Below are 17,999 nucleotides of genomic sequence, written 5' to 3' on the forward strand. Positions count from 1 at the left end.
AGGTAGAGATACAACAGGTGCAAAGACCCTACAGCAGGCACGTGCTTGGTGTGTACAGGGAAGTGAATGGTGTGCTGAAGAATGAGGCGGAGAGTGGTGGCCTAGGAGATGGCTGAGGTCAGGAGAGAGCCATGTCATGAAGACGGTCAGGAGCTCTTGGAATTGATCCTAAGTGTGATAAGACATCACTGAGGGAGCAGGGGTCTGAAGAGTGATAGATCCGACTTAACATTTAACAAAATTTATTGGGTGGCTATGTGGTGAATGAACTGTGTCTGCTGGTGAGGGGTGGAGGGGACACAGGAGCTGAAGAAGGAACTCATTAGGCAGGTATGTGTAAACCCAGCAGAGACTTCAGTGGCCTGGATTAGGCCCCCTCTATCACTCTGAACCTGTTTTTCTACATGTGTGTCATTAGCCACTGGTGACAACTGAGTTCTAGAAATAAGGCTAGTGCCATTGAGTGTTTAATGTTATTTAATTTCAGTTAATTTATTACTAAAGTCATAATAAAATAATAAATATTAAAATAAATGAATTAAAATTTAGTTATCTAAAATTAAACACTGGGGCGCCTGGGTGGCTCAGTTGGTTAAGCGTCTGACTCTTGATTTTGGTGCAGGCCATGACCCCGGGGTGATCAAGTCCTGCATCAGGCTCCACACTGAAAGTGGAGCCTGCTTAAGATTCTCTCTCCCTCTGTCCCCATTCCCCACTCATGCTCTCAAATAAAATTTAAAAAAAAAATTTTTTTAATTAAAAAAATAAATAAAGGGGCGCATGGGTGGCTCAGTCAGTTAAAGCATCTGAGTTCGGCTCAGGTCATGATCTTGCCTTTCATGGGTTCGAGCCCCATGATCTTGCCTTTTATGGGTTGACAGCTTGGAGCCTGAAGCCTGATTTGGATTCTGTGTCTTCCTCTCTTTCTCTGCCCCCACTGTCCCCACTCACACTCTGTATCTCTCTAAAATAAACATTAAAAAATAACAATTAAAAAAATAAAAAATAAAATTAAAAACTAATCTTCAATTTACTGTAAAACTTTGAAGGATGTTTGAAACTGGCTGTGTGAATCTACTTTTCCAATGGTAAGTTTTATGAAGTTTAAATACAGATCAAATAATGTAAATTATGTATCTGAATTGAGGTGCACTGCATGTATAAAAAACACAGATTTCAAAGACTTAGTATGAAAAGAATGTAAAATATCTCATTGGTAATTGTTTATATTGATTACAAGTTGATGCTTAGAATATATTAAGTAAAATATGCTAAAATTAACTGTAATGATTTTTTTAAATTTTTCCAATGTTGCTGCTGGAAAATTGAAAACTGTATGTCTTGCATTACATTTCCACAGGACAAATACTCTCTACTAGAGTCTACACCATTCTATTGCCCCATTTCCTTCATAGCACAAGCTGCCTCCTGAAAACGGCTTGTTTATGTTTATGTAGGAACAATCTCCTTCACCTTAACTTGGGCTCCATGAGAACAAGCACTTTGTTGCATTCACTGTTCTGGGAGCTAATAACATGCCTGGCACAGAGCAGTGCTCAAGAAATTCTTGTTGACTGAATCAATAACCAGTCCAGAATGCTTCCTTGCATGCTGAAATTGGGAGTGGAGTGTAACCATTTTATGCCAAAATCATCTTACAGAGAAACACTTCTAATAGCAGTCATTCCAAGCCCTCTAAACTTGTCTTTTGGAGAAGGCCAGGGTCTAGAAAAGGCAGAAATGGGAGTATAATTTCCATTTTGAAAAATTTGAAATCTAGGAAAAAGAACAATAAAATGAACACCTGATTACTTTTTACCAAGTGTTAACATTTTCCTTTTTTTCTGAAATCATTTCAAAGTAACAGACATGATAGAAGTTCACGCCTAAATGCTTCAGCACACCTGAAGAATACCATCATCACGCCCCAGTGCCAACAATAGGGGATACGTCACAAATTGTTTTTTTCTATGACAAAGGAATAGCAGCATACGGTCTGGAAGACGGAAATAGGAATGTTTCTCTCTACAGATGTTCTTTTTTTTTTTCTCCCTTGAGGGTGGGGTTAGGGAAGATAAATGAAACCAAGGCCATAATTAAGTTTCTAGTTTGAAAATGGTCATGTTTTGATTCAAAATCCAAGTCATTGGGGAGCCTGGGTGGCTCAGCCAGTTAAGTGTCTAACTTCAGCTCAGGTCATGCATGATCTCATGGTTTAAGACTTCAAGCCCTACATTGGGCTTTCTGCTGTCAGCACAGAGCCTGCTTTGGAGCCTATGTCCCCCTCTCCAGATCATTCTCTCCCCCTCTCTCTCAACAAATAAAAAAAACTTTAAAAAAAAAATTACAAAACGCAAGTCAGAAGATGACCTTGTACTGTTTAAGGGAACCTAGCCAGAAGAATGTTTGGTTATTACACTTCTTTTTTTTTTATTTTTATTTTTTTTTATAATTTTTTTTCAACGCTTTTTTATTTATTTTTGGGACAGAGAGAGACAGAGCATGAACGGGGGAGGGGCAGAGAGAGAGGGAGACACAGAATCGGAAACAGGCTCCAGGCTCCAAGCCATCAGCCCAGAGCCTGACTCGGGGCTCGAACTCACGGACCGCGAGATCGTGACCTGGCTGAAGTCGGACGCTTAACCGACTGCGCCACCCAGGCGCCCCTACTCTTCTCTCTTTAAAAGAGAAAAGCAGGGCACCTGGGGGAGCTCCGTCAGTTAAAGAACCAACTTTGGTTCAGGCCATGATCTCAGTGCTCGTGGGTTCAAGCCCCGCATTGGGCTCTGTGCTAACAGCTCAGAGCCTAGAGCCTGCTTTGGATTCTGCGCCTCCCTCAGTCTCTCTTAAAAAATAAACATTAAAAGAGAGAGAGAGAGAGAGAAAAGCAGTAATAAGCAAGAGTAGCAATACTAAGATGAATAAATACAGGGCACTTTTGTGAAGATCATCATTTAATCCTCGCTCCTAACTTGCTGGGGCAGGTACTCTCATTAGTGCCATTTCCAGACGAGGAAAATGAAGCACAGAGAAGTAGGGATTACTTGCCCAAGGTCATATAAGGCTGGGAACTGGCAGAGCCCAGATTCAAGCTGAGGGTGATCCAGATATCCCACTAACCACTCTGGGTCAGAGGGAAGGGCTGTGTCAAACATCACTCTGGAGTCAGACCACCCAAGTGTGATGACTATTTTCATTAGCTGTGTTACCACGGCCACGTTACTGAACCTCTCTGCCCTTTTTCTCCCGTTAAACAAGAACAATACAGAACTACTGAGGTTGTCCTGAGGCTTCACAAAACTTGAACTCAGATCCTACATCTCTCTCCTTCCTCATGCAGGCCTCCTTGCCAGTCCCAGAATTTGCTACCACAGCCCTGCCTCACTTCCTCACTCCTTTCTCTCTTTGTTCCAATCTCACTCTCTACCAGTCTCACCCTAACCTGTCTAGTAACACTGCAACCTGCCTCCCACCCTCCTACCTACCACTCCCAGTCTCCCTTGCCCAGCCCTGACTTCTCTTTTCTCCCCAGCTCTCATTGCTAATGCACTAAGTGTGAGAGAACTAAAAAGGCATACACTGGTCTCTGCCTTCCTCCTTGGTACCACGGAACTCCTAAAACCCTTGTAAATGCTTAAGTGATAAGAACACTAGGAATGTTTCTGGTTTCAATGAGGTGACTCTGGGTGGGCTCCTGGACAGGGTGTGGTCATCAGAAAGACCAAGCCATGAAGAGAAGAAGCCTGAAATTTTCAGCCTCAGACAAGGGGGCCTACCAAAAGTCTTAGATGCCTGAATTCTCTCTGCATTAGACTCCAGGGCAGGGGTGTGTTAAGTGATTTGTGGCCCTTGCCAATTTCCATGGTGTAAACACTCCCATTAGGGCCCCACCGTAAGCTACCAAACTGATGTCGCTGAGCTTACAGCTGGGGAAAGGTGCACAGAACAGGTCTGTGAACGGGTGTGAGCCAGCCCCAGCACTCCGCAGCCACACAGCCTGAAAATAAAGCTCAATTCTTTGCCTGGGAGTTCTCCTACTTTTAATTATCATTCCCAAAGCATAGAGGTAATGCCTAGCTCTGTGGGACACACCCCAAGGCAGTTTCCTCATTATAGAAAACTACTGCTGGTTGGTTCTATTTCGTTTTGAAACATCCACATGACTTTGGCATCCTATGTCATAATAAACCTGAGCCTGTATTAACGTAATCATACTTTAAACTATTTACCAGATCAGTACATCCCTTGGCTTTTTTTCCCTTCCAATTCCTCAAGTACAACAGATTACTGCAGGAAGTGCATCATGTCCATCCTGTGGTTTCTCATAGCTGCCTGAACTCAGCCATGCAACCCAATCTAGAAAAGCACAATCCTTGTCCACAAAACCATTTTCTGTGAGGAGCCCAGCACTGCTGGAGAAGAAAGAACAGCAGTTTGGTATTAGATTATTCCAGATTCAAAGTCTGCCTCTGCCGATTACTGGAGTAAAGAAAACCCACCTCACCATTAGCTGTTAGAAGTTTACATGAGCTACCTTTTTAAGAGTTATTTTCAGCCACAGGCACATGGTAATTTCTTCCCTTCCTTCTCCTCTCACTTTTATCTCAGTTTACACCAAGCATCCCAAAGACCAAGGAAGCCTGAGATCCACTGAAAAGGCTGTGGGTAGAATTCTCACAGAGTGCTGACTGGAGAGAAACTGCCACCACCTCAAAGGAGGATAATTTGGCAACATCTTTGAAAACTGAAGGCACACACCCCCTCAACATAGTAAACCTCATTTCTGGTATTTGTCTTTGGAAGTCCTTGCATGTGGATAAAACGACACACAAGAGCATCCAGTGTGGCAAGACTTATAGGAAGAGGCAGTATGGTCCTGCGGTGAAGGACTTGTGTCTGGAAGCTGTCTGGGTTCAACTTGTAACTCTGCTACCCTTCCCTAGTGTACTCTCTGGGCCTCTGCTTCCTCCGCTGGCAAATGACGCAAGCAACTGACGCCACAGAACTGTTCTGAAGACTAAATGAGTGAAAGCACATAACACACTTAAAACAGTGCCAGTGCTGAACAAACGTAAGTTACCAAGAGATTGGAGACAACCAAATTGCCCATCAATAGGGAAATGGCTAAGTGAGTGTTACGTGAACATGATGCGACACCAGGTAGATCTTAAAAGGAACAAAGTAACACCACATCAGTGCTTCTTCGTTGAGGACAATTTTGCACCCAGGGGACACTTGCAATGTTTGGGGACATTTGTGGTTGTCACAGATGGGGTGGTGGTGGTAGTGCTCCTGGCATCTAGTGGGTAGAGGCCAAGATGCTGTTCAACACCCTACATTGCACAAGATAGCACCCCAAAGCAGAGAACGTCAACTGTGCCAAGGTTGAGAAATTTGCTGTACACGAATTGCGTGAGATGATCTCCATGATGTGATGTAATGACAGTGAAAAAGGAACAGAAAAACCACTTAGAGAAAATGAAATATTGAAAACATAATATATATGTTTGAAAAGGCAGACATGTTCTGGAAAAATAATCATGACATTGGCAGCAGTGACCGTCTCTGAAGAGAGGACCTAAGTTACTTGGTATGGGAAAAGAAAACTCAAAAATTCACCATCTCCCCACCCCATCTGCACTTTGGCATCATGTTTCATGCACATATAACTACTTCTTCAAAGCAACACAAATAAAATCGTGTAAATCCCACACTACCTCAGGGGAGAACAGTACACCTAGCCTGTCTTCTGAGACTCAAACATAGTGTGGAAAGGGCTTGGCAATTTAAATTTAATACAAAGCTAACTTTTTTTTTTTTAACATTTATTCCTTTTTTGTGAGACCCAAAGTGCAAGCAGCAGAGGAGCAGAGAGAGAGGGAGATACAGAATCAGAAGTAGGTTCCAGGCTCTGAGCTGACAGCACAGAGCCTGATGTGGGGCTTGAAAACCACGAATCATGAGACCATGACCTGAGTCAGACAACCAACTGAGCCACCCAGGCGCCCCAATACAAAGCTAACTACTTGATCCTGAAGTGAGGTTGGCAAAAACCAGGATGGGAACAAGTTTCAAAGACATACTGGGCAGCGGCCATGCCTCTCCTCAGGAGCAGACAACTAGGGTTCTTCCTCTCAGCCCCAACATCTCTGTGATCCTGGGGGGCTGTGCTGAGCACTGAATTGGCGGCAGGTCCTAATGTACCTGAGAACCAGGCATTTAATGAGCAATCTCATTGCTTCCCTTCAAAGTCAGCTTTTGCTGTACCAGCTATGAAATATTTGACGATCACCCCTACTCTGATCCTGCCAGTCCCAGAGGCCAAGATAACAAGATACCTTCCTTAAGGACCCTAGTCTAACTGTAACAGAAAATATGGGCTTCGCACAGGAACAGATTTCCTCACTTGTAGGACGGGGCTAGGAACGTCCCTAATGCAGGAAAGCACAGCTGTCAAGACTATCTTGGATAAAATATTGAAAGCACTTGTCACTCATGTCTCCTCCTCTTCCTCTACCAAATTAACTTACCTTATTACTCAAATAAGCTCTCGGAGCTACAGCTCTCAACCTTGTTTGCACATTAAAATGTCTCAGGAGCTTTGTAATAAATATTGATGGCTGTGCCCAACGGCAGACTAATTAAATCAGAATCTCTGAGAACCAAGTCTGGGCACTTCTTTTTATTTTTAAAAAAATTTTTTAATGTTTATTTATTTTTCAGAGAGACAGAGTGCAAGCAGGGGAGGAGCAGAGAGAGAGGGAGACACAGAATGGAAGCAGGCTCCAGGCTCTGAGCTGTCAGCACAGAGCCCGACGCGGGGCTCAAACCCATGAACCATGAGATCATGACCTGAGCTGAAGTCTGGCGGTTCAACCAACTGAGCCACCCAGTTGCCCCCTGGGCATTTCTTTTTAAAGGAGATGCTAATGGGAAGCCATAGTTTAGAACCCTTACCCCAGTGTCTACGAGCCTTGGGGCGGGGCTGAAGGTCTGACCTCTCCCGTAGAAACCCACACCTCAGTGTTGAAGAAAAGCCTATGATGACCTCAAAGCCAAACTCTTGGATTCCCCAACCAAAGGATACCACCAAGTCACTGATGGTGGCCTCTACTGGCTTTGGGACCGAATGAGATGCCCATGGGAAGCCTGGGTATTGATCCTGTGCTTAGTCCCTAATCCCGTCACCCTGCTTTACCCAACAAAACGCTTGCCACTGCTTATCGTAAATTGAACCGTCTTCCTCCCGAATGCCAGTCCCAGATGGAGGGTAACCTGTCTTGTCCGTTGACTAGCACAGCGCCTGACCCATGGCAGCCGCTGGACTACGGAGTGAGTGACTCGGGCAGGCCACAGACACATTCTCTTCTCGGGCAGAGAACATCATCCTCATGTCTTCTCTCCTCCAGCCCCTCGCCCTCTTTCCTATCTGCACACCTTGAGGGAGTCCATGGTGTGCCTTCATCACAGCTCTGACGATCCTGCCCTCCAGGGGACACCCCGCAACGCAGGGACAGGTTTTTGCTTTCACGCGTGGGGGAAAGGGGGCTCTGCTACGGCCATCTGATGGGTAGAGGCCAGAGATAATGCTAAACATCCTACAGTAGGCAGGGCAGCCCCCCTCCCCCCACCGCCCCTACACAAAAATTATCTGGCCCGAAGAATCCACAACTCAAAGAAGGAAGACGCCTGGGCAGACACGGAAAAATCTCCAGACCCCTGTGTTATCAGCAAATCCTGCCCCTCAGGCTCTGCCACCTCCGACCCAGGTTATTGACCCCACAAGCTCCCCCATGGGAGGGACATGTCCATCCTGGAAGACCCTGAGCCGCTGGTCTCCCCTCACACACCCTGCTACTGCCCTCCCAAGACCCGACTATTAAACTCCGGACCTAAGCTCCAACCTGGCCTTCAAGGTTACTTTCTGGGTGGGCCTGAAACCTCTACTCCGAGGCTCAACTTCGGATTTTCCTCCCTCGGATTTTTTCCGGGTGTGAGACCCCTGGGGTGACTACGCTAATCATTAAGCAATTATCGCCCACTGCGGCTTACTTGGGCCAGGCACCCTTCTACTCCAGGCTCACCCCAAGCCCGGCATTAAGAACCGTCCCTGTTTTACAGATGAAACTGAGGGGCAGCGGAGGGACCTCTCCCGGGGTCACACGACTAGGGAGCGATGGAACCTGGAGCCCCAGGGCTGCTGCAGAGGAGACCGGTCCCAGAGGCCAGCAGGGCTCTGCCCCCCACTTCAAATACACACGAAGGCAGGCTCGCAGGCTCGGCTACCGGGGGCGGCGCCCCTCAGCTGGGAAAGGCCGACCGCGCACCCCCAAGCCACCGCACCCCTACCTCTGCCCCGACACGGCGCTCACTTAAGCGGCGCCAAGCCGCGGGCGGGGTGTCTCCCCTGCGTGACCGCGGGGAACCCTCCCACAGGGACGCCTGCACAGGGAAGGGGGAGACGACGGCACACGCACTCTCACCCGCCCAAGTCGCACAGCCGTCGGCGAGAAACGACCCCGTCGGTCTGGGGCGCACACAAACGCGCCCCACCAGCACGAGGCCTCGGAGCAGCACCCACGCACCCACATACCCACTCCCGGCTGTCCAAACATCTTTCCCGTCTTACAAACGACCACCGCGCACGGCGGTCCTCGGACGCGCGCCCACCTGCCCACGGTCTGTCTCTCTCTCTCTCTCTCTCTCTCTCTCTCTCTCTCTCTCTCTCTCTCTCACACACACACACACACACACACACACACACACACACACACACACACGACGCAGAACGCCGACCACCTCACGTCCCAGACCCGGTGCTCCCCTCAGCGCTGCCACTGGCGCGCGCCGCCCCGGGCTCGCGACCGACCCCGCGCCGCTCCGGACCCGCAGCCTCACCCCACCTCAGGCCCCCGCGTCCCCTCACGACCCGCGCAGCCCCGCCAGAACCCACACTGCGTCACGACCCTGCGCCGCCCCAGGCCCACGACCCCTCACGACCCCGCGAGGCCTCGTCAGGAATCCACACTGAGTCATGACCCGCGCAACCCCCGGCCCGCGCCCCCCGCGCCCCCTCACGACCGCACGCAGACACACAACCCCACAGTCTTACAGACACACGCTCACATTCAACTCAGTCCTCCCGGGTCGGGTTCCGGCGGAGCCCACTCCGACAACTGCTCCGCACCCCGCGCCCCCAGTGCCCCTCCGCGCCTGCGCACTCCCCTCGGAGACCCCAGGCGCAACCGCCGGCCCCGCCCCCTCACACGCACAACACGTAGCAGGCCGCCGCCCCGCCCCCGGACCTCCCCGAGCGCGCCGGGCCCCGCCCCTAAACAAAGCCACGCGGCGTGCACGCGCTCACTCTCCTCGGGCGGGGGCGAGGGGACTCCCCACACGCTGAGCCTGAGGCCCGCCCCCTCACATGCAACAGACACTTACGCAAGCACGCCCCGCAACCCCTGCACCGAAGCGAGCGCCAGGCCGAGCCCCGCCCCCGCACGACCCACGGAGCAGTAGAGCCGCGCGCACGTACAGAGTGTACCTGGAGCTCCCGGGGCCACGGTTCTCCTGTTAAATCATGTGGATGCCCTGAGGCGCGAGGGGCTTTCTGCGAGCCAGGGAACCAAACCCAGCCTCCGCAGTTGGCCTCCCTCACCGGCTAGCACACCCCCAGGTTCCCGTGCATGGGCTTGCACTGCGGCGCTCGGCGGTACTGGGAGCCGGGCTCCCCCGCGGTTGCGCGTGCGCACTGCGACCTCAGTCCGCAACCCCCAGCAGCCTCCGGGGCGCAGCGGGGCCAGGCCCAGAACGAGGGGCAGACCTCCCGGTCTGCGCGTATCGAGATCTGTACGGCCCGGAGTCGAAAAGACCGGGGAGAGGGGCCCAGGGACGGTGCTCAGGCCAGAAGTAGAATCTCGTTCGCGCCAACGTAGAACGAAGGTCCCCAGAGTCCCTTGCGATACGCCTCTCTGGCCCGCAGCCTACATTTCCCGGGAGCCCCTGCGACGCGTGGGGACGCGGCGGCGCGCGGAGAGGAGCGTCGGGCGGCCGCGCGCGCAATGGCTGCATCTGAGGTGACCGCCTCGTCCTCCGGATTCTCTGAGAGGTGTGCGGTGTGGACCCGCCCCTGGCACCTGGGCGTGAGTCCCGGGTTGTGACGGTACGTCTGAGTCCGTGAGGCCCATTTTGTGCCATTGTATCTTCTGAGGCCCTGTGTTTGTGATTGTGTTTTGCGTGTGTGAGGGGGAAACACCGGGGTTGAGTGTGTATGCTCGTGCCCGCAGGTGTGTCGTCTCTGGCTGCTTTGGCACCACGGCAGAGGTGAGCCTACAGAACCTTAAATTACCGTCTGACTCTGGATGACTGTGTGTGTGTGTGTGTAGGGAACCACAGAAACCGAATGGGTGTGTGCACAGAAACCACCGTTTGTGCAAGCGTATGTTTGTGTGCGTGACACCACGGTGACTAATTTTGTGGAGACTCTGTTTTTGCGTTTTTATAGGCGTGTGTGTACAATCCTGACTGCAGTCGCAGTGTGGACTCTCCCCGCCGTCGAACAATGACCCCACTGGCGTGTGCTACGATCCGCCCTGATTCTGACCCTACCTCGCTGGCGACGGCTCAGCCCCCAGGACGGCGCTCACCCCCCTCCCCCACCGGACCCCAGCTCCAGGTCTGTAGGTCAGAGTTTCTGGGGACCCTCCTCCGAGGGCTTAATATGCCAAGAGCGGATCACGGACCTGGGAGAGGCGTCTTACTTACCGGTCACCAGCGTTACAAAAGGACGTAACCCAGAAACGGCCCTGGAAGAGGTGCACAGGGTGAAGCTTCCACTCTTCCAGCGCCTCCACGCGTTCACCGACCCGGAAGCGCTCTGAACCGCGTCCTTTTTCGGAAGAGGCTACACCGCAAAGGCACGGTGGATGAAACCTTTGGCCAATGGTGATGGAACTCAATTTCCAGCCCCTCTCCCCTGCACCGAGGTCAGGGGGTGGGATTAAAAGTTCTAACCCTCGCCCGCTGGCTTGGTTCCCCTGGCAACCAGCCCCACCAAAGGAGTGTTCCTCGATTTCCTGTTCGTTAACATAACAAAAGAGAGCCTTCCCTCTCAGCACTTAGGAAATTCCTAGGGTTGGGGAGCTCCAGGCCGGGAAGGGGCGAAGAACGAATACCTGTTTCTTACTACACAGCACTACATCGCGCCACGTGCGGGGGAAACCCTGGGTTTGTGGCGGTGCCCTCTGGGACTAGGTACTAAGAATAAATGTGTAAGGCACTAGTTTCTGCATTCCCAGTTGTGTGACAAGGTGGTGGTGATCATCAAAATAGCAGCTAACGGGTATGAGGACTTTCACTACCACCGCTGCTAGCAGCTGGCACATTGCTGCCCCAGGTCAAAAGTGTCATTTCCACTTAAAGTTTTATTTAATCCTTTTAACCCTACTGTTGTTTCTACTGAGCTCTCCGGTCTCCAGGTGCATAAACGGAGGCACAGGGAGGTCAGGTTAACTCACCCAAGGTCACACAGCTAGTAAAGATCAGAGCGTGTTTTTGAACCCGGGTCTTGCTGACTCCAAAACCCCTGCTCTTTGCACCCCTTCGGGTTTTTTTTTTTTTCCCTGGAGCAAGCTGCTTCTTGAACTGGGAGATTCGTCAGTACCTGGTGGTGCTGGCGGTACCTCTGCTGACACCTGGAAGCTAGCACCTGCTGTCTGGGAAGGTGCTTTCCCTACGGAATTCACTGTGGGGTGGGCATCCACTGGCCAAGAGGCTGCTAACTGAATTCAGGAATGAATGCATGGATAAATGAATACTGCTAGTTTAGCCATACAGAACTGAGGCTCGAAGACATTACACTGTTTCTTGACAAGTGAAATTTTGGGAGCCAAGGTTCAAACCAGAAATTTCTGACGCAAAGTCACAATGATATTCCAGAGCTTTATCTTAAGCCATTTTTGTCTATTTCATTTCACTTATTCTTTTATTTATCCAATATTTTAGTTTCTATTACGTACCAAGTATTTTGCCAAGTTGATGTAAAATGATAGAATCATAACAAAATAGAGGTGGTCTCCAAAGTCATGGAGATCACAGTAAAATAAACGACCCTTACAGTAAATAAGCAAATAGAAGTAGAGTACATTCATATAACACACTGTAATTTAAGAATATTCTGATAGTTTATCCATTATGTCATCACATAGGATGGTTTGAAAGAATTTCATGCAACTTAGATAATGTGGGTTTTTGTTTTTTAGAGAGAGAGAATATCTCAAGCAGTCTCTGTACTGGGAGTCTGATGAGGGTCTCAGTCCCATGACCCTGACACCATGACCTGAGCGGAAATCAAGAATCGGATCCTCAACTGATTAAGCCACCCAGGCGCCCCTATAATTTTTATGTTCATTTTTAACTTTGTTTTGAAATTGTACAAATTTCATAATTTTCATTCATGTTTTCCTTTTTACCCTAGAATTGTTTAATGGAAATGTTTTATAATTTCCTGTTGTAAGCATCCTTTATTTAGGTTTTCATGTTCTCCTTTAAATCTCTTCATTTCTTGCATTGTGAGCATAAATGACACTTGTAATTTCAATTTTTGGACATACTGATGCATTCTTTGTAACCTAACCAAATATATGGTCATTTAAAAAAGATTCTGTTCCTCACCCTGAATAGGAAAATTTTGAAGAAATAAAGGCTGAGATAGGCTGTCCCAAAGGTTTCCCTGGGAAGGCTATTAATCCTTGGTCAGAATCCCGGGAAGTCAGGATAAATCATGGCAGCCCAGCCAGGCTCCACCTTTTGGCCTACACGAACATCCTTCAATATAAACTTGCTCAGGAAAGCAGAACTGAGAAGAAACAGACCAAGTTGTTAACAGTGGCCATCTATATAGAATATCAATTATTTTCGGGGTGCCTGGGTGGCTCAAGTGTCGGTGGCTCAAGTGTTGGTTAAGTGTCAGACTCTTGATTTCAGCTCAGGTCAGGATCTTGCAGTTTGTGAGACCGAGCCCCACATGGGGCTCTGCACTGACAGTGAGGAGCCTGCTTGGGATTCTCTTTTCCTCTCTCTCTCTGACCCTCCCCCACTGTCTCTCTCAAAATAAATAAGCTTTTTTAAAAAAATCAATTATTTTCAATATTTATCTTGATAACTTACATTACCCCCACTTTTCTAAAATAGCCAGTTATCTGGGTGGCTCAGTTGGTTAAGCCTCCAACTCCTGGTTTTAGGTCAGGTCATGATCTCACGGTTCGTGAGTTCAAGCCCCACATCCGGCACTGCACTGATAGCACAAAACTTTCTTGGGATTCTGTCTCCCTCTCTCTCTGCTCCTCCTCTACTCGCTCTCTCGCTCTCTCTCAAAAATAAATAAACATTTAAATAAAATAAGCAGTTATCACTCTTCCCAATGGTAAACCCAGACCACATTAATAAGGCTAAATAGTGGGAAGTCACACTTACCCATTTACCACAATTCTATCTGATAATAAATAAATTACCTTTCCTCTAAGTGTAATGACTTAGCAGAAGCAAAAGTGATTGGAACCATTTAAGAGCTTTGGGTCCCCTAATCACTGATGGTTCAGTTCCTCCAGTTGGACTCCCTCCTACAGAAACCAAACACCAGGCACAGACCTGGGCTTCTCCCAAGCCTAGCCCTGCTGGAGCAATCAGGGTGACTTCCCAGCTGCTCCCACGAAAGCAGCCCCAGGGAAGGAGCCACACTTATTGGAGAAAGTGGTTAAAACTGCAACAGCAGCAGCTCTGGGGAGTGCAGGGCAAGTCAGCAGGTGGCAAAGGAGGCATGACACCCCTCCTTCCAACCCACTGTCTGTGGGGCAAAGCACGGGGAGAGGAACTGTGCTCATAGCCCAGGAAACCCATCATTCAGTGTCATCCTCAGATGTTACCAGAACATGCAAGCAGACAACTGAGTATTCAGGAAGCATGAGATCCTCTCTCTGGAACTTGAAAGAGATGGCCCATTTCCCCAGGCTCCCCAAAGGAGAGATTCAACAATAGCACCCTTTTCATCCAGAGGGATAAAATGGATTCTGGAGAGAATGAACAAGCATAGATGGTATTTGCAGTACTGTTTTCCTGATGGCAGGAATAATGGGCAGTTTGCATCTTGTTGCGCATAGTTGAATAACTGACTTCTTATTCACCATTGCCATTTTCACGTGTGTGATGCATTACTAGCACATTACATCACATTACTAGTCCTAGACTGACTCCTGGCTTGTGGTTGGCGCTCAGGAGCCAAAGTGGATGTATAGATGTATAGATACACCAGTTGTTCTAAACCTCAGGGGCCACAAGGCAACATATGAAGATACTTTTGCTTGACACAGTTTGGGGAGGGGTTCTATTCTACAGCCTCTAGTGGGTGGAGGCCAGGGGTACTGCTAAACATCCCACAATGGACCTGACAGCTCTCTCCTGAAGTTACCCTGCCAGAATCTCAACAGTGAGGAGGCTCACAGCCCTGCTTTACATATATAAACTTATGTCCCACAAAACTTTTCAATGGATTCACAGTTCTGCATTTTGCAATATACTCTAATTTAGCCAATCCCCTTAACCATTCGTGCCTTTTCTCTTTTAAATATACTGGCATTACCTCTTGTGTGTTAATCTGGTAAGCAGCTGCCATCTCTGTTTCTATTTTCTTCTTGGGTCTACCCAGGAAGAAGGTGGAGGTCACAGGCCTGCAGCACGTTTTAATGTCCTTGGGGTTTCAGGGCTCTCCCAAATACATAGATGCCCTAAGTTCAGCCATTTTCTTGGGGTTTTATGCTTCACTCAAAGCTCATGGCTATGGGAACAGACACTCCACCCGTAATTAAAACCTCTAGGAGAGCGTCAGGGGGGTTCAGTCGGTTAAGCGTCTAAGTCTTCAGTTTGGCTCAGATCATGATCTACGGTTTGTGAGACCGACCCTGCATTGGGCTGTGCAGTAGCAGCACAGAGCCTGCTTGGGATATTCCCCCCGACCCCCCTCTCTCTCTGCCACTTCCCTGCTTGAGCTCTCTCTCTCTCTCAAAATAAACAAACAGGAGCATCAGTCATCTGGTTCTTCAAAGCCGATGACTACAGCAAGGACCCAAGAGAAAGACACACTGTGTGGTGTGACTCTTCACAAAAACAGCAGCCACTCCAGTTTTGCTTTCAGAAGCTTCCTCAAGGCTGAAGGGAGCACCAGCCTCCTTGAGAAAGGATGCCTCACCTGCTCTGTGGGGTGAGGGGCAGATCCTGGAGGATGCCCCTTGAGGCTCTGCTGTGTTGTCTTGTGGGCTCTGCGCCTGCCTTCAGCCCACCTGAGCAAGGGGCTCTCAGGCTTCACTTTGACAGGCCTGCTGATGTCGTTATGGTGGCCATCTTTGACCTTACGCTCATCAAAAACTATTCCCTCATTCACTTTACCTGGAGACCACCTTGCAGAACTCTGCTAAGTGAATCGGGAAGAGGGGCACAGGAGAAGGGGATGAGATGACAGGGGGCTAGGCATGTCTGCACCAACATTTCCCATGCCCTCTTACGAAACACAACTCCTGGTCAACTTCCATGATTGTCTGCTACGTCTTACTCATGACTCTGCCTCCTACCTAAATTTGGAAAATGCAAATTTGATGACATCTGTATAGACGGTACTAATTAAGGATCACTTTTCCAAAATAATTGCAAGAGTGTGCTTCCCACACATTAAAAATGTGCATCCAGGCTGCAGCAACTTCTTACTCAACATGTCTTCGGAGGCAAGGGAAACAAAAGCAAAAATGAACTACTGAGACCTCATTAAAATAAAAAGCTTCTGCACACCGAAGGAAACAATAAACAAAACTAAAAGGCAACCGACAGAATGGGAGAAGATATTCATAAACAACATATCAGATAAAGGGTCAATATCCAAAAATCTATAAAGAACTTATCAAACTCAACACCCAAAAAACAAATAATCCAGTGAAGAAATCGGCAAAAGACATGAATAGACACTTCTCCAAAGAAGACATCCAGATGGCTAACAGACACATGAAAAAATGTTCAACATCACTCATCATCAGGGAAATACAAATCAAAACCACAATGAGATACCACCTCACACCTGTCAGAATGGCTAACATTAACAACTCAGGCAAAACATGTTGGCAAGGATGCGGACAAAGAGGATCTCTTTTGCATTGTTAGTGGGAATGCAAACTGGTGCAGCCACTCTGGAAAACAGTATGGAGGTTCCTCAAAAAGCTAAAAATACAACTGTCCTACAACCCAGCAATTGCACTACTAGGTACTTATCCAAGGGATACAGGTGTGCTGTTTCGAAGGGACACATGCACCCCGATGTTTATAGCAGCACTATTGACAACAGCCAAAGTATGGAAAGAGCCCAAATGTTCATCAACGGATGAATGGATAAAGAAGATGTGGTGCATATATATACAATGGAGTATTACTTGGCAATCAAAAAGAGTGAAATCTTGCCATTTCCAACTATGTGGATGGAACATGAGGGTATTAAGCTAAGTGAAATTAGTCAGAGAAAGGCAAATATCCTATGACTTCACTCATATGAGGACTTTAAGAGACAAAACAGATGAACATAAATAATATAAAAATAACATAAAAACCGGGAGGGGGACAAAACATAAGAGACTCCTAAATATGGAGAACAGAGGGTTGCTGGAGGGGTTGTGGGAGGGGGGATGGGCTAAATAGTTAAGGGGCACTAAGGAATCTACTCCTGAAATCATTGTTGCACTATATGCTAACTCATTTGGATGTAAATTAAAAAAAAAATTTTTTTTTAAATGTGCATCCAACACCTCATAGGTCAGTGATGCCGCTCTGAGTAACATGCACCCAGTGTTCTGGAAGTGAGCACACCATGGTGGATGAACTGAGATTGTGGCAAACATGTATTCGAACCGTGGAGAAGTCCTACGAGCTAGGAGTAGTTTGGGTTCTCTAGAGGTGCACCCCACACACTGTGATGAAGGGCAACGGAGGAGCCTGCCTGTGTTTGCAATGGGAAATCACATCTGCTGACTGTCATCCCAAAAAGTCTACTGGGATTGGGGCCAATCTGTGCTTATATATTCACTCAACACTTTTTTGGTGACTGTCTACATGCTAGGGTCTGTGTGAAGGACCAAGGCTTACCTGTTAGGGGTCAGGCGGTAGCACATTGGTCAGGAATGCAGGCTTTGTCTGTAGACTGCATTCAAATCCCACGTCTGACTTGTTGATATAGTGGCTCTAGCAATTAGTAAGGACAATGCCTGTGATTTTTCATTCACAAACTATGGGTAACGATAACATCTTCCTCACTGGGTTGGGATAAGGTAAACAAGTTAATACACATTAAGTTTTAAAGACTAAATGAGCTCATAGCCTTAATGCTGGAAAGTGCTGTCATGCTCTGCCCTACAGACAATTGTTGACAATGCATCAACATGGGAAGATTTTGAAAAATCAATGTATGAGATTCCAGAGAGAAGGTGACCTGGGGGATTATGGGACTTCACAGAGGTGGGCAGAAGGGGATTTTAGAGTGGGCACACCTCATTTGTGAAGTCAGTTTTAAGGATCCTCCATGGTAATTCCTGTGCTAGGCCTGTGATAAACCTTTATTTTTTTTTTTTTAGTTTTATTTAAGTAATCTCTATACCCAACATGGGGCTCGAACTCATGACCCTGAGCTCAAGAGTGGGACCCTCCTCCCACTGAGCCAGCCCTGTAACAAGCCCTTAGCCCTCTGAAACCCTTTGTGATGCATCAGAGTCATGAGGAATGCTTTCCTCAACACCCCCACCCTCCAGTGATGTGACATTGGGCGAAACAGTCTCATTGCTTGTTTCTGTTTGGTTCACTCTCATATGAGATCATACAGTATTGGTTATAAAGATTAAGGAGAAATGACATAATGTGTGTAGTGCCTGTCCCTGTGCCTGGTCCTCAGAGCAGTCCTCCACCCATGGAAACACCCC

At 48.2% G+C, this 17,999-nt stretch overlaps 1 protein-coding gene and 1 long non-coding RNA gene across 8 annotated transcripts in view; one reads left to right on the top strand and one right to left on the bottom strand.

Moving 5' to 3' along the window:
- Positions 1-17,999, bottom strand: part of ZNF667 (zinc finger protein 667) — a 79,784-nt gene that overhangs the window by 37,372 nt on the left and 24,413 nt on the right. For 3 of the 7 annotated variants that reach the window (XR_013552434.1, XM_078438658.2, XM_060652458.2), the window contains exon 1: positions 9,127-9,257. The exons of 1 other annotated variant lie outside the window; for it this stretch is intronic. The gene's annotated coding sequence lies outside the window, so the exon portion shown is untranslated. Of the gene's footprint in view, positions 1-9,126; positions 9,258-9,535; positions 9,664-10,764; positions 11,010-17,999 lie in introns of those variants that run through there. 3 more of the 7 variants (XM_060652459.2, XM_060652456.3, XM_060652457.3) reach the window with 3 other exon arrangements.
- LOC132691247 (uncharacterized) lies at positions 9,711-11,281 on the top strand. The gene is made up of 2 exons (XR_009615639.2): positions 9,711-10,162; positions 10,505-11,281. It is a non-coding gene; the product is annotated as an uncharacterized LOC132691247 (long non-coding RNA).

Source organism: Panthera onca, chromosome E2 (genome assembly GCF_046562875.1).
Source record: "Panthera onca isolate mPanOnc1 chromosome E2, mPanOnc1 haplotype 2, whole genome shotgun sequence".
NCBI classification, from domain to species: Eukaryota; Metazoa; Chordata; class Mammalia; order Carnivora; family Felidae; genus Panthera; species Panthera onca.